This window comes from Dipodomys merriami, unplaced genomic scaffold, assembly GCF_024711535.1.
Source record: "Dipodomys merriami isolate MVZ:Mamm:240054 unplaced genomic scaffold, mDipMer1.0.p SCAF_21, whole genome shotgun sequence".
Lineage (NCBI taxonomy): Eukaryota > Metazoa > Chordata > Mammalia > Rodentia > Heteromyidae > Dipodomys > Dipodomys merriami.
Genome location: NW_027203493.1, coordinates 7,786,160 through 7,802,808, shown reverse-complemented (window position 1 = coordinate 7,802,808; position 16,649 = coordinate 7,786,160). Strand labels below are relative to the sequence as shown.

The 16,649-nt window shown below is 42.7% G+C and overlaps 1 protein-coding gene across 7 annotated transcripts in view; it reads right to left on the bottom strand.

Moving 5' to 3' along the window:
• Ambra1 (autophagy and beclin 1 regulator 1) overlaps nt 1-15,791 on the bottom strand; it is a 221,610-nt gene extending 205,819 nt beyond the window's left edge. For all 7 annotated transcript variants that reach the window (XM_070032455.1, XM_070032456.1, XM_070032459.1 and 4 more), the window contains exon 1: nt 15,585-15,791. The gene's annotated coding sequence lies outside the window, so the exon portion shown is untranslated. The remainder of the gene's footprint in view (nt 1-15,584) is intronic.
• Between the last annotated feature and the right edge of the window lie 858 nt (nt 15,792-16,649).

The window sequence follows — 16,649 nt, the reverse complement described above, 5'->3', positions numbered from 1 at the left end:
AGTAAGTTCTTCATGAATGGTACCAGTGATTATAAGTTCCTCCTCTTACTTTGTTTGGGCTAGCATAACAAAACACCATAAACTAGGTAGCTTGTAACAAATAAAAAAAAATTTTTTTTTGGAAACAATCTCATTACTTAGTATAGATCTTGGGCTGGGAAGGTGGCTCAGTGGTAGAGCGCTTGCCTTGCAAGCTTGAGGCCCTGGGTTCGATTCCTCAGTACCACATAAGCAAAAAAGAAAAAAGCCGGAAGTGGCGCTGTGACTCAAGTGGTAGAGCGCTAGCCTTGAGCTGAAGAGCTGAGGGACAGCACCCAGGCCCAGAGTTCAGGCTCCACGACTGGACCCAAAAAAAAAAAAAAAAAAACTTAGTATAGATCTTCATGCCTCTCTCTGCCTCCTGAATGCTAGGAAGTATACACTAAAATTTATTTTTCACAGTTTTGGCAGCTGGAAAGTTCAAGGGCAAGAAGCCAACAGATACAGTCTGATGCTGGTTCATAGATATGTTTTGAGGTTTCGTGTGTGTGTGTGTGTGTGTGTGTGTGTGTGTGTGTGTGTGTGTGTGTGTGTGTGTGTGTGTGTGTGTGTGTGTGTGTGTGTGTGTGTGTGTGTGTGTGTGTGTGTGTGTGTGTGTGTGTGTGTGTGTGTGTGTGTGTGTGTGTGTGTGTGGTGAAAGTAACAGGAAAGAATACCCTTTCAGTAGACTGAAAGCAAATTAGCTCTAGAATGAGAATGTCTAGGCTTCTTTTCATTTTTCAAGACCTCCTTTTAATGGTAATTAATCTAACTCATAAAGGCTCTCTCCCCAAAATCTAATCACCTCTCAAGGTCACACCTACTAATACCATCACCTGATGAGTGAGGATGTCAACATATGGTAATGAAGTCTGGGTAAGGAGATGAAGTCTGGGTAGACATAAAAATCAGGACCACTTTGTATGGCCCTCCCCCACGATACAACCCCTGCTTTCACTGTATTTGATGTTGGATGTTGGTATAATTTGTGAAGGGGAAGGGAAAAAACAAATCGTTTAAATAGGGATACAGGGGGACCCATTGCAACAACGAGAAGTACAAGTCATTATGTCGAAAAACAAACTTTACAACTTTGGTGGGGGGAGTGGGGGGGGGGATGGAAAGGGATAGAAGGGGAAACAAAGGGGGCTGGGAAGGTGGCTCTGTGGTAGAGCGCTTGCCTTGCATGCTCAAGGCCCTGGGTTCGATTCCTCAGCACCACATAAGAAAAAAGCCGGAGCCGGGCGCTGGTGGCTCACGCCTATAATCCTAGCTACTCAGGAGGCTGAGATCTGAGGATCTCGGTTCAAAGCCAGCCCGGGCAGGAGAGACCTTGAGACTCCTATCTCCAATAAACCACCAGAAAACCGGAAGTGGCTCTGTAGCTCAAGTGGTAGAGCGCTCGCCTTGAGCTGATGAGCTGAGGGACAGCGCCCAGGCCCAGAGTTCAAGCCCCACGACCGACAAAAAAAAAAAAAAACAAAGAAAAAAGCCGGAAATGGTGCTGTGGCTCAAGTGGTAGAGTGCTAGCCTTCAGCTGAAGAGCTGAGGGACAGCGCCCAGGCCCAGAGTTCAGGCTCCAGGACCAGACCCAAAAAAAAAAAAAAAAAAAAAAGGGGAAACAAAGGAGGAGGCAACAATGCTTGATAAGAAATGTACTCATTATCTTGCCCATGTAATTGTAACTCCTCTGCACAGTATTTTCACAATTAAAACAAAAAAGAAGAACAAGAAGAAGAAAAAAAATCAGGACCACAGAACTCTTAGCTTAGCCCCCAGTCTCTCACAAACTACAACTTTCATAATAGACAAAGGATACTTTATCTTTTTTTGTTATTGGTGGTGGTGGTGGGCCTAAACTCGTGGCCTGGGCGCTGTCCCTCAGCTCTTTTAACTGAAGACTAGCACTCTACCACTTGAGTCACAGCACCACTTCCAGTGTTTTTCTGCTTATGTGGTGCTGAGGAATCTAACCCAGGGCCTCATGCATGCAAAGCAAGTACTCTACCACTGAGCTACCTTCCCAGCCCCTAAGATATCTTAAGGTAGATACTAAGTATAAGGCAAATAAGCAATGTTCTGAGTGCCTTCCTTTGGCATTTGCCAAGCTGAGTATTTATTTATTTATTTATTTATTTAATTACTTTGGTCTGGTCCTGGGGCCTCAACTCTGGGCCTGGGTGCTATCCTTCAGCTCTTCAGCTCAAGGCTAGTGCTCTACCACTTGAGCCACAGCGCCACTTCCAGTTTTTTTCTTTTTTGCTTATGTGGTGTAGAATCGAACCCAGGGCCTCATGTATGCAAGGCAAGCGCTCTACCACTGAGCCACCTTTCCAGCCCCTGAGCTGAGCATTTAAACAGACAACTTAATTTGGCATTTATTGAATATTTCGTTGTTTGAGACAGGGTCTTGCAATGTAGTCAGGTAAGCTTGAAGTTCTTTCTCCATCGACCTCAGCCCTTGGGATGCTGGGGTTATATTATTAACGCCCAGCATTTTATGTGTATGTTCATATTTTATAATAGTCTAGTTTTTGGGGGGAGGGGTTATTTTGTTGTTTTTGAACTCAAGATATTGCACTTGCTAAGCAAGTGGGATTTTTTTGGTTGGTCATGGTCGTGGTCTGGACCTGGGCACTGTCCCTGAGCTCTTCAGCTCAAAGCAAGCCCTCTACCACTTGAGCCACAGGGCCACTTCCGGTTTTCTGTTGGTGTATTGAAGAGTTTCACAGCCTTTCCTGCCCAGGCTGGCTTTAAACCATGATCCTCAGATCTCAGCCTCCTGAGTAGCCAGGATTACAGGCATGAGCCACTGGCGCCTGACTAAGCAAAGATTTTACCACTTGAGCAACCCCCTAAGGCCCTATCTAGTGTTTATTTGCCTATCTACAGGGCTTTACTTTCTCTAGGCACAACAAACCAAAATATATTTATGATATATGTACCTTTACCCAAGCAACTACAACCTGGTCCTTGCCTAAACTAGTCATTAAGAATCCAGGGCTGGCTGGGCACCAGTGGCTCACGCCTGTAAACCTAGCTACTCAGGAGACTGAGATCTGAGGATTGCAGTTCAAAGCCAGCCTGGGCAGGAAAGTCTGTGAGACTCTTATCTCCAATAAACCACTAGAAAACCAGAAATGGCACTGTGGCTCAAGTGGTAGAGCGCTAGCCTTGAGCTGAAAAGCTGAAAGACAGCGCCCAGGCCCAGAGTTCAGGCCCCACAACCAGACCCAAAAAAAAAAAAAAAAAAAACTTTAAATTATCTTTATCTGTTTCATTTCTCAACAAGCTTACACTTACATCATCCCCAAAAGATGTTTGTCATCAGGAAGATCTTTCTAACATGAAATCTATATGCCTTCTATGATAATTCTCCCTCAAAGAGAACATATACTTAACACCACCTGAACAATTTCTCTTAAAGGAATTATAAAATATAGGAAACTCATATCAAACAGCTTCATATCAATGAGATTTTGGTTTATATGGGTCACCTTAGATAAAGAATATGATTAAGAGTCTTAAATTCCTAAATCCATCATTGACTTACTCTTGAGGGTGCCTGGAAGTTAAAACCTTACAGATGTTTTACATCAATTATCCCATCAGTAAAGGGAAAATCATTAAACCAGAATGTGAGAAGAATTTAGTTACTCAAAAAGTTAAAAATACATGAAGGATGGGGCTGGGAAGGTGGCTCAGTGGTAGAGTGCTTGCCTTGAGCTGAAGAGCTGAGGGACAATGCCCAAGCCCATAGCTCAGGCCCCACGACCGGACCCAAAAAAAAAAAAAAAAATACATGAAGGAGATTCTGGACTAGGCTAGGCTTAACTGGTAGAGCTCCTGCATAGCAAGCAAGGCCCCCTAGTGGTAGAGCTCCTGCATAGTAAGCACAGGCCCCCAATTGGTAGAGCCTCCTGCATAGCAAACTCAGAGAGAGGAAGGAAGGAAGGAAGGGAGAGAGGGAGGGGGGAGGGGGAGGGGGCGGGGGGGGGGGGGGAGAAGAGGAAGGGAGGGGACAGAGTCTTATATTTTGGTAGTATTGGCTTATAATAACATATAAATCACATACTGAATGAAAGCAGCAGGTGTTGGCTTTGATCTTTGAAAGAATCTTAAGAATACATTAATAATACTTTTCTATAATACACTATAATTCCACTTCCAGGAACACACCTGAAGTAGTTACAAGTAAATCCATGTCCATAGAAGCACTATTAACAGAGCCAAAAGGCAAAAGAAAAGATTCCAAGCCGGGCGCCGGTGGCTCACGTCTGTAATCCTAGCAACTCAGGAGGCTGAGATCTGAGGATCACGGTTCAAAGCCAGCCTGGGCAGGAAGTTCGTGAGACTCTTATCTCCAATAAACCGCTAGAAAACCGGAAGTGGTGCTGTGGCTCAAGTGGTAGAGTGCTCGCCTTAAGCTGAAGAGCACAAGGACAGCACCCAAGCCCAGAGTTCAAGCCCCACGACCGACAAAAAAAGAAGAGTCCAAATGTTCATGAATGAGAAAATGAATAAGCAAATTATGATATATATGTACAATGGAATATTATTGTCACAAAAAGAAATAAAGTACTGATATATACTCCAATATGGATAAATAAGCCTCCAAAACATTATACTAAGTCATGAAAACCAATCACAGCTGGGGTGCTGGTGGCTCATGCCCATAATCTTAGTTATTCAGGAAGCTGAGATCTGAGGTCATGGTTCAAAACCAGCCTAGGAGCCAGGCGCCAGTGGCTCACACCTGTAATCCTAGCTAGTCAGGAGGCTGAGATCTGAGGATTTCGGTTCAAAGCCAGCTGGGGCAAGGAAAGTCCGTGAGACTTCTCTCCAATAAACCACTAGAAAACCATAAGTGGTGCTGTGGTTCAAGCGGTAGAGCAACTTGCCTTGAGCTGAAGAGCCCAAGGATAGCGCCCAAGCCCAGAGTTTAAGCCTCATGACCAACAAAAACAAAAAAAAAAAAACAGCCTAGGAAGGAAAGTCCGTGACACCAGAAAACTGGAAGTGGCACTGTGGCTCAAGTTGCAGAAGTTGTAGAGCAACTTGCCTTGAGCTGAAGAGCTCAGAGACAGTGCCCAGGCCTAGACTTCAAGCCTCACAACCACCAAAAAAAAAACACACAAGGCTCACATATTGTATGATTTGATTTATATGAAATGTCCAAAGTAAAGCAAAAAGATCATGAGTTCAAGGCCAGCCTAAGCGATAGAGTGAGTCCTTCCCTTTAAAGTAAAATATTGGGGGACTGGGAAGGTGGCTCAGTGGTAGAGTGCTTGCTTTGCATGCATGAGGCCCTGGGTTCCATTCCTCAGCACCACATAAGCAGAAAAAAACGGAAGTGGCGTTATGGCTTAAGTGGTAGAGCACTAGCCTTGACTGAAGAGCTGAGGGACAGTGCCCAGGCCTAGAATTCAGGCCCCATGACCGACCCCCCCCAAAAAAAATGGGTATGGTTCAAGTTGGTAATCATAGCTACCTAGAAGGTAGAGATTGGGAGATTGTGATTCAAAATTAGCCAAGGCAGGGCTGGGAAGGTGGCTCAGTGGTAGAGCACTTGCCTTGCATGCCTGAGGCCCTGGGTTCGATTCCTCAGCACCACATAAGCAGGAAAAAAAGCCAGAAGTGGCACTGTGGCTCAAGTGGTAGAGCGCTAGCCTTGAGCTGAAGAGCTGAGGGACAGCACTCAGGCCCAGAGTTCAGGCCCCACGACCGGACCAAAAAAAAAAAAATTAGCCAAGGCAAAAAAAGTTTGCAAGAGTCCATCATCTCATCCAGTGACGGAGAAAAGCACAATAGAAGGATCACAGCCCAGGCATAAAACAAGACCCTATCTCAAAAGTAACCAGCAGCAAAAAAAAAAGGCGACTGGCAGACTGACTTAGTGGCTCAAGTGGTAGAGCACTTGCTTAACAAGTATAAGCCCTGAGTCCAACTGCAGTACAAACAAAAAGTAAACAAAGTATAAGGCCTGAGTCCAATTCCAATACAAACAAATAAACAAAAAGTAAACAAAGTATAGATAAACCTTTACTCTCCAGGCCAACACTTAAAGACCAGAAGAATCAATTCTTTCATAATCTGGCAAACCACCTCAGGACAAGCCACTAAGGCCAGACTTAGTCAAGAACACAAAATGAGGGCTGGGAATGTAGCTTAGTGGTAGAGTACTTACCTTGCATGCATGAAGCTCTGGGTTCAATTCCTCAGTATCACATACACAGAAAAAGCCAGAAGTGGGTTGTGGCTCAAGTGGTAGAATGCTAGCCTTGAGCAAAAGAAGCTCAGGGACAGTGCCCAAGCCCAAAGTTCAAACCCCAGGACTGGCAAAAAAAAAAAAGAAAAGAAAAAGTATGGTTCCTACTTTTACTTACTGTCTTATGAGTATTATTTTTTACAGAAAGACAAACTAATAAATCAAAGTGTATATTACATTCTCAATTCCTCCTCTCTTAACCAGTCCTTTAACACACTTTAATCTGGCTCCTGGCCCTAAATTAATCCAGTATTAATCTTGCTGTGATCTCTTTGCTGTTAAAACCAACAAAATATAGTTAATTATATCCTGCTTATGTCCTGTTTCTCAGGTTTTTCCCTTAACTTCCTTGGACCACTTGGTCCTAAGCACTGCTCTCATTGTAATTATATAATACTAAGTGAGTATATTTTTTCCTTGCCTGTAATTACCATCTAGGTAGCAAATTTATCTCCCATGCCATTTTCCAGCCTCAGCCCAAGGACTGCATGCCTGGTGTCTACATTTGTATGTTTTCACAGAAATCTCACACTTAGCATGACTAAAAGTAAGGCCTTTGATCAACCCCTCAACTCTAGTATAAATCTGTTCTCTTCCAATATTCCATCTCAGAATCAGCACCTTCATCTATCTAGATGCTCATGCTAAAAATCTGGATCATACTTGACACCTCCCTCTTACCACATATCCAATCCATCATTAAGACATGTCTGCCTAATTCTAAAATATCTACTGAATCTACTTTCTACTTCTATGTACATCTACTGTCCTAATCTAAACATACTAATCCACATCCTAATCTATCATTATCTCTTGCCTGGACCATTATACTTCCCCCACCTTTTTTCCCTACCCACAATGAATCAAACATGTTTTAAAAGCATATAGGAAGAGCACAAAGCCCTAAATTCAAGCTCTAGTACCAGCACACACACACACACAAAAGCATATATTAGTTCATTACTTATGCTTAAAATCTTCAGAAGCAAGTCATGATGGCATACATCTGTAACACCTGTTATTTATGAGGCTACTTGGGGATAACCATGACAACATAGTGAGACAAGACACTCATCTCAAAAACAAACAAAAAAACACCACAAGCAAGTAAACAGACTGATGGAGTGGCTCAAGTTAGAGCACTGGAATTCAAATCCTAGCACCATCACCTTCCCCCTCAATTCACAAGCAAACAAAAAAGCTTCAATGACTTCTAATTATACTTAGGATAAAAATCCAAATGCCAGGCTAGCAATGTAGCTGAGAAGCAAGTAACTGCATAGAACACACAATGTCCTGGGTTCTATTTTCTGCATGACAAAAAAAAAAATTCAAAAGCCTTTATATGGTCTTGCCTAAATCTCCATCCTCTTTCTCTGAATTCCAGCTATATGAATATTCTTTCTCAGATGTGCCAAGTTACGTTCCCACCTCAGGATTCTCGTATCTGCTTTTTCTTTGGCCTTTCCCTTTTATCCTTCTCATCTCTGCCTAAATATCACACCTTCAAAGAAATACTCTCCAAACTTCCAATATAATTCAGGCTCTCCCACTCCAATCTATATTTTACTTTCCATCATCAGACTCAACATACAGTGGGATTGCACATTTCATGGTGTAATTACCTGTTTACTGTCTCTTCTCTGGAATATAATCTCTACAAGGGCATAAACAGCATCTATTTTATTTTCACTCTAGTCTTAATATAGTGGCCATAGAGAATTTAGAACTATATAAAGCAAATTAGAATCAGCATAATTTGGCAATTGGAGCTAGACTGCTTGGACTCAACTGGCTATGTGCCTTGGGCAAATCACTTAACTTCCCTACATTTCCAGATATAGTGGCACATGTATATAAACCCAGCACTCAGAAGTCTAAGCCAGAAGGATCACCAGTTCAAGATCAACCTGAACTACATAGTGAAAAAGAGTACCTACATCATAAAGTTCTTCATAAATAAATAAGTCAAGGTCATATAATACCTGGCACAAAGCATTCAATAAACATTGGTTCTGATTAAGAACCATATTTGCTAGATTAGAAACAAAAGTCTAAAAGGTAAATGCTGAAACACATAATCACCATCAAGAAACATTTTAAAAGATCCAAAATGAAGTTGGGCACTGATGACTCCCACTATAATCCAAAAGTTAGGAGTCTGAGATCCAGAAGATCATGGCTCCAAAAGAGCCCAAGTAGAAGAAAAGTCCACAAAATTCCATCTCCAGTTAACCAGCAAAATGGTCAGACCAGGGCCATGTCATTTTGTGAACACCAGATGTGAACAAGCAAGGCAAGCAAGTAAACAAGGCCTGACTTTGAGCCACAGTACTAACACACACACCAAAAAAAGTTAATTAATATAAAAAATGAGAACACAGGGACCTCAGGAAACATAAAATTTTAAAAGATTAAAGTGACCTACAGCCTGTAAAGATGTAAGGGGACAAAGTAATTTAAAAAGTATCTCTACTATTAGATTTTTGTTGTTGTTGTGTTGGTCTTGGGGCTTGAACTCTGGGCCGAGGCACTGTCTCTGAGCTCTTCAGCTCAAAGTGAATGCGCTACCACTTGGTTAATTGGAAAGTCTCACCGACTTTCCTGCCTAGGCTGGCTCTGAATCACAATCTTCAGATCTCAACCTCCTGAGTAGCTAGGACTATTATAGGTGTGAGCCACCAGTGCCCAGCTTTTTATAACTGCCTATGGAATTGTTTTTCCATTTGTTGCATGAATGAGGAAATTTCACATTTTGTGATATTAACATGTTAATTTTTCTCTCCAAGCTAAAATATGTATCTCCCATGAAAAATTATTGTTTTAGGTATACTGATGATAGATTGAGGCATCTGAAATTTTGCCCACTTGGAGTGGATCTGTCCACATGGAGTTTGATTTAGTCTAGTTGACCAGTGAAAACAGAACAAAAAAGTATCTCTCCAAACTACTAAAAAGTAGCATAGTAGCATTCAATCTAGAGCCAAGTAGCCTGGTGGAGTATGAATTCAAGCAAATATAACTACTTATTATCTCCAGAACTTGGGCAAGTTACTTAACCTCTTTGTACCTCTCCTTATCCATTAAAAATATACACTTGTGAGAAGAATGTGAACTATGTACAAGATAGAATGACATGTGACAGCTATTAGTATTAAATGTTACTATTAAAACAGAATAAAGATTATATATGTTCTTCTAAAGAAAAAGAAATAATAACGGTGCTTTGATTGAAGTGTAAGAGCTTTTTAAAAAAACCTTAATAGGGAATAGACGGTGGAGCTGTGCATTTGTTTCTCCTTCCTCTCAGTGCCTTTCAAATTAAAGGATGTGTCTGTATAGGGAATCAGAAGCCTGAAAAGCAGCAGGAGCTGAAACAGAGTTCCAAATATAAGACACATGACAAATTTTTGTAAGGTACTACAACAAAACAGGCCAAAGCTATTTTAGGAGTAGAACATTTCTTTTTTCTTTTTTTTTTTTTTTTTTTTTGGGGGGGTCCGGTCGTGGGGCCTGAACTCTGGGTCTGGGCGCTGTCCCTCAGCTCTTCAGCTCAAGGCTAGTGCTCTACCACTTGAGCCACAGCGCCACTTCCGGCTTTTTTCTTTTTGCTTATGTGGTACTGAGGAATAGAACCCAGGGCCTCAGGCATGCAAGGCAAGCGCTCTACCACTGAGCCACCTTCCCAGCCCTAGAAGAACACTTCTTTACAAAACAGGTAGGAAATATCTAAGTGACATCTGAATTTTGCCATCTATTAGAGCTGTTCGGTGCTTAAGGATTTGGCAGAAATTGTCAAATGAATGAAAAGGAAGTTTATTTAAGGAATTATCACAGTTATCAGATCAGCTTGGAAGAATGCACATATTTGTTCTGGTGGTAAGGGTTAAGAATCTTAACAGTAAGGTTTGGCACCAATGACTAACTCCTGTAATCCTAGCTACTCAGTAGGTTGAAATCTGAGGATCTCGGTCCAAAGCCAGCCCAGGCAGGAAAGTCTCTAAGACTCTAATTTCCAATTAGCCACCAGAAAACCGGAAGAGACACTGTGGCTCAAGTGGTAGAGTACTTACCTTGAGATAAAGAGCTAAGAGACAGTGCCCAAGTCCAGAGTTCAAGACCCACAACCAACCAAAAAAAAAAAAATTCTTATGTGTGTGAGAACTGAGGGCCTGGAAGATAAAAATCAGTCTTTCCTGCCCAGTCTAGCTCTGACCCGAATCCTCAGATCCCAGTATCCTGAGTACCTAGGATTACAGGCATAAGTCACCAGCACCTAGCTATAAAATGCTTTTTTTTCTGGTGTCCATCCTGGGACTGGAATTTAATGTCACAGGCACTGTCCTTGGGCTTTTGTGCTTAAGGCTAGTGCTCTACCACTTGAGCCACAGCTCCACTTCTGGCTTTTGGCTAGTTAACTGAAGATAACCTCACAGACTTTGCTGCCCAGCTGGCTTCAAACCTCAATCCACAGATCTCAGCCTCTGAGTAGCCAGGATTATGGGAATGAGCTACCAGTGCCTAGCTATGGTACACTTCTGTATAAATAGAAATTATGACAAGAAACTGAAAACTCTGTCTTATGCAGAACAATTGGAGAAAGAAACTAAAATGACTCTGACTAAAGGAACTTAAATTTTTCTTTTTCTTTTTTTTTCAGGAATATAAACCAAGCCACAGGGTAAAAAAGGAAAAATGAACTACAACTTATTCCAAAGTAAGTCTATAAAGGATGAGACAGGGGGCTGGGAGGTGGCTCAGTGGTAGAGTGCTTGCATGCATGAGGCCCTGGATTCGATTCCTCAGCACCACATAAGCAGAAAAGGCCAGAAGTGGCTCTGTGGCTCAAGTGGTAGAACGCTAGCCTTGAGCTAAAGAGCTGAGGGACAGCATCAGGCCCAGAGTTCAGACCCCAAGACCAACAACAACAACAACAACAACAAAAAGGATGAGACAGCCAGGAGCCAGTGGCTCAGGCCTGTAATCCTAGCTATTCAGGAGGATGAAATCTGAGGATCACTGTTCAAAGCCAGCCAGGGCAAGGAAAGTCTGTGAGACTCTTACCTCCAATTAACCACCAGAAAACTGGAAGTGGCACTGTGGCTCAAGTCCACTGGCCTAGAGCTGAAGAGCACAGGGAGAGTACCAAGGCATTCAAGCCCCACAACCGACCAAAAAAAAAAGGATGAGACAGATTTTAGACAAAGAGGTCTTGATATGTTAACAACAAAACTTTTCCTCTAATCCTTCAAAAGTGAGATAAACAGGAAGGTAAATTGTTGACCTAAACTATCAACATTCATGAAAATACTGAAGACCATAAATACTCTAGTTCAGAATTAATAAGCAACACAAAAGAACGCAATCAAAAAATAAGTTTTATAAGTTCCCTAACAAATACTGAAAATATTAAAGCAATTACACTGTATAAAAATGTATATTAGCCGGGTGCCAGTGGCTCATGCCTGTAAGATCTCAGGAGGCTGAGATCTGAGATCGCAGTTCAAAGCCAGCACGGGTAGTAAAGTCCATGAAACTAATAAACCAGCAGAAAAATGGAAGCAGCTCTGTAGCTCAAGTGGTAGAACATTAGCCTTGACCTGAAGAGCTGAGGAACAGCGCTCAGGCCCAGAGTTCAAGCCCCAAGACCTACCAAAAAAAAAAAAGTACATTAGAGGCTGGGAGGGTGGTTCAGCGGTAGAGTGCTTGCCTTGCATGCATAAGGGCCCCCAACCCCCCAAAAAAAGAAAACAACTAGCTTGTTTCAATAACTTTGTTTCAGGCCAAGTCATTCAAATCTTTATCTCCAAGAATGAATAAGCTTGAATTCTTTCTCTCTCTCTCTCCTGTTTTCCTCTTTCTCTCTCCTCTATTTCTTTCCCTTCTCTTTAGTCTTCTTTGTTGTTGCTGCTGTTTTGTTTTGGCGGAATTTTTGTTGATTTTTTTTTTTTAAACATGGCTTTACTATGTATCCCTTAAACTTACTGTGTTGTTTCAATTCAACTTAAATCTCTGCCAATAATTTCCATAAAAACATAACAAAATGTTCTTAATATTTCTTTGTGACACTCATAACACTCTCCATTTATTATTTAGCATTCATTAGGAACCACTGAGATACTATTTGTAATTAATATCTATGCAGATTCAGTCCACAGTGGACAACGTCACTTTTTTTCTATAGTCTTTCCTGTAATATACATTCTCTTCTACTATAGAAATATTTTCAGGGGCTGGGAAGGTGGCTCAGTGGTACAGTGCTTGCCTTGCATGCCTGAGGCCCTGGGTTTGATTCCTCAGCACCACATAAACAAAAAGAAAAAAGCCAGAAGTGGCGCTGTGGCTCAAGTGGTAGAGCGCTAACCTTGAGCTGAAGAGCTGAGGGACAGCGCCCAGGCACAGAGTTCAGGCCCCACAACTGGACCCCCCCAAAAAAAAGAAAAAAAAGAAATATTTTCAGGCCGGGCACCAGAGGTTCACACCTATAATCCTAGCTACTCAGGAGGCTCAGATCTGAGGATCACAGTCCAAAGCCAGCTCCGGCAGAAAAGTCTATGAGACTCATCTCCAATTAATCAATCAAAAACCAGAAGTGGTGCAGTGCCTCAAGTGACAGAGCACTAGACATGAGCACAAAGAGGCTCAGAGACTGTGCTCAATCTGAGTTCAAGCCCCACAACTGACCAAAAATAAAAACCAACTTTTTTTTTTCAGGTCAAGCACTGGTGGCCCATGCGTGTAATCCTGGTTATTCAGAAGGCTGAGATCTGAGGATCATAATTTGAAGCCAGGCAAAAAAGTCTGTGAGGACTTTTATCTCCAATTAGCTACCAAAAAAGCCAGAAGTGGAGCTGTGGTTTAAAGTGGCAGAGCACTAGTCTTGAGAGAAAAAAAATTCAAGGACAACTCCCAGGACAATTTGAACTCCCTGAGTTCAAGCCCCAGGACCAAAATAAAATTAAATAACAAAACAAAACAAAAACAACCTTTTCAAAGTATACAATCTTAGCTTAATTTTCTAATCTACATTCTTGAAACAGTCTAGTAGCTCTTCATTAATCCCTGAGAGTAATGAGGTCCTGTTAACTAGGAAATCAGATCAAAGGACCTTCATTTAAACCTGACTGATCTCAGGGCTACAGATGTAGCTTAGTAGAAGAGGTCCTGAGTTCAAAACTCACCACAAAAGAAGAAAAAAGCACTGATGAAAATCTTGCTGACCTCATACAAGAAAAATCAGAGAAAGAGTAATGTTTCTGAAATTCATATTAGAATCCTAAACTGTACAGAACCATAGACTTTTATAATTTCTATCCAAAGACTACAGATTTAATCTGTAATACCCTAAAGCTATTCTCCTATAGATTCTATATACTAGAATTGGTTGGAAACTGATCCAACCTAGAACGACCTCTAGGCCAGTTTCTTTTTTCAGCAAAGAAGTAACACACTAAGATCCACACCCAATCCCATGAAAATTAAATAAGAACACTCAGACCCTAAAGTTTCCAAGTTGGGAAAAGGGAGATAGAATCTAATTCATAAAATGTAATGTTGGGCTGGAAATGTGGCTTAGTGATAGAGTGTTTGCATAGCATGCATGAAGCCCTAGGTTCAATTCCTTAGCACCACATAAACAGAAAAAGCCAGAAGTGGTGCTGTGGCTCAACTGGTAGAGCACTAGCCTTGAGCAAAAGCAGTTCAGGGATAGTGCCCAGGCCGAGTTCAAGCTCCATGACCGACAAAAAAAAAAAAAAAAAAGGTCCCTCAGATAAGAAGTCTGAATTGTTTGTTTTGTTTTTTTTTGGGGGGGGTCCGGTCATTGGGCCTGAACTCTGGGCCTGGGCGCTGTCCCTCAGCTCTTCAGCTCAAGGCTAAAGCTCTTCCACTTGAGCCACAGTGCCACTTCCGGCTTTTTTCTTTATGTGGTGCTGAGGAATCGAACCCAGGGCCTCGAGCATGCAAGGCAAGCGCTCTACCACTGAGCCACCTTCCCAGCCCCAAGAAGTCTGAATTCTAAACCTAACCATCTCTATCCAGCAATAATCTTGAAACATCAAGTTGAAAGATTTCAAAAACAAGGGCTAAGAAAAAAGAGAAATCAGTATTAACTAGAAGGCAAATTGAACAGCAAAAGAAATTTATATAAAGAAAAAAAAGTGAAGCACAGGTAGCTTACACCTGTATCCTAGCTACTCAAAGACTGAGATCTGAGGACCATGGTTCAAAGCCAGCCAGGGCAGGAAAATCAATGAGACGCTTACCTCCAATTAACTACCCCCCAAAAAAGTAGGAAGTAGAGCTCTGGCTCAAATGGCAGATCCCTTGGGGGGGGGGGAGAAACCTCGGGGACAGTGCCTAGGACCTCCTGAGGTTCAAGTATCAGGTCTAGAATTATGACCCCGCTGGTTATTTATTACACTAGCACAGAAAGAGAGAAAGAGAGAAAAAGAGAGAGAAAGAGAGAGAGAGAGAGAAAGAAAGAAAGAAAGAAAGAAAGAAAGAAAGAAAGAAAGAAAGAAAGAAAGAAAGAAATCAAAGCCTTCATGGTTGTAATAAAGTTGATTGCCCCAAGACACATGGTCCCTAAACTTTTCTAAAGACAAACTTTATTATTCCGAGGAAAAGGGAACAATCAAATAAAAAAAAATAGTTGAATGTATAAAGTGGCTGGTAACATGAGAGGAAGGAAAAAAAACTTGTAAATGACGAAAAGTGCATCCACACGCTGCCTCAGTTTCCCTATTCCTCTTCCCCACCCCTCCCCTTTAAGGGGGGAATATAACACTAAGTTCAAGCGAGCCGGAGGACCCAGTTTCACCCAAAGGTCCCTTCAAGGGTTGGACTGAGTTGAGCTCCCGGGATTACAGTCAGGACACCCGGAGACTTGGGTTAGGGAAAAGCAGAAATGAAGGGTCAACAAACACATAAAAGTCTATCCGTTCCTAGAAGGCGATTTTACACACTCTTGCTAGCTTGCACACACGCGCGCGCGCACACACACACACACACACAACAGAGTTCACCCAGGAGTGGCGACGTCCGACCTAGTACTAACATCCTCCCCTCACGGAACCACTCCCGGCAGCCCCAGAGCATCATTCCCTCCTTCCGGCTTCCCTCACAGTTCTGGGCGGGCCGCCCTCGGGCCGCACCCCCAAACGCAGCCCCTCTCCTGGCGTCGCCCGCCCGCTCGCCCACCCTCCAGCCGGCTCGCCCACCCGCCGGCGCCAAGGTCTTCCCCGCACCGCGGCGAAAGGATGCCGGGCCGGGCCTGCCTGGCGCCTGCCGGGCCTACCTGCAAAGCGGACGAGGACTCTACTTGCAGTCCAGCGGGAGAGCTGAGCCAAGGGGGGAAGAAGAAAGAAGCGGGAAGAAAGCCAGGGGTCCACTCTATCGACAGGCGGGAGAAAGTGGTCTGAGCCCGGGGCCTCGCGGATAACTCAGCCCTGGACCTGGCGCCGCCGCCACAGCCACCACCGCCGCCGCCGCCGCCGCCGCTCGGGAGACATCAAGCAATAAGACGGCGCAGAAGATCACCGAATGTGCGAACGCGCCAGACATCAAAAGAGGAGCGCCGGCGTAATCGTTCCAGGAAATAGAGCCGAGTGCCGAAAAATATCACAACTCGTACTCTAGATCCGGCTCCTGTCCAAGGCATAAGTAAACAAACCCAGATCATAAAAACTATGAAGTAGAATAGCCTGTGTTTCAGCCGTTTACCGTCGGTTGCCGGCTATTCAAGTTATTTATACAGGGCTGAAGTTTTTCGTGGGTGTGTTAAGATTAAATCATAGCACAATGACACTATTGTCTGATATAGTTCTGCGAGTGCTTAATGGGCTCCTAACACTGCTTATCCCAATTGAACAAATTACCTCTTGTGAGTCTTAGTTTCCCCACTGAACAGTGAAGTCAATGAAATATGAGAGAAGCCAAATGAGGAACAAAGTGGGCAATCTCTATGAAAGCTTCAATTTAGCTCTAACAAGCAAGCCAAGAGAAGGGGGCTTGTATATTCTGACCTTGGGACAAAGAGAGAAAAGTATACTATTTTTATTTCTTTCAAAGGCCTAAAACCACAAGTATATTTGCTTGTTGATCACAAGTCTCAAGTACATAAATAAAAGTACATTTTCATGATTTTAGTGGCCTCTTTCTAAACCCTTAGTAGACAAATGGATATACACTCAGCACAAATAGGAATTTGTATGCCTATCCTAAGTACTATTCAATGCATTACAAAGATCAAGTACTGTATGGATTACTACGTGTGAGCAAGAATCATTTGCTCTTCATTCACCGAAGAGGAAGAGTGTAAAAGGAAACAAATAGTTCCAGCCTTTTGAGAGTTTATCTGAAT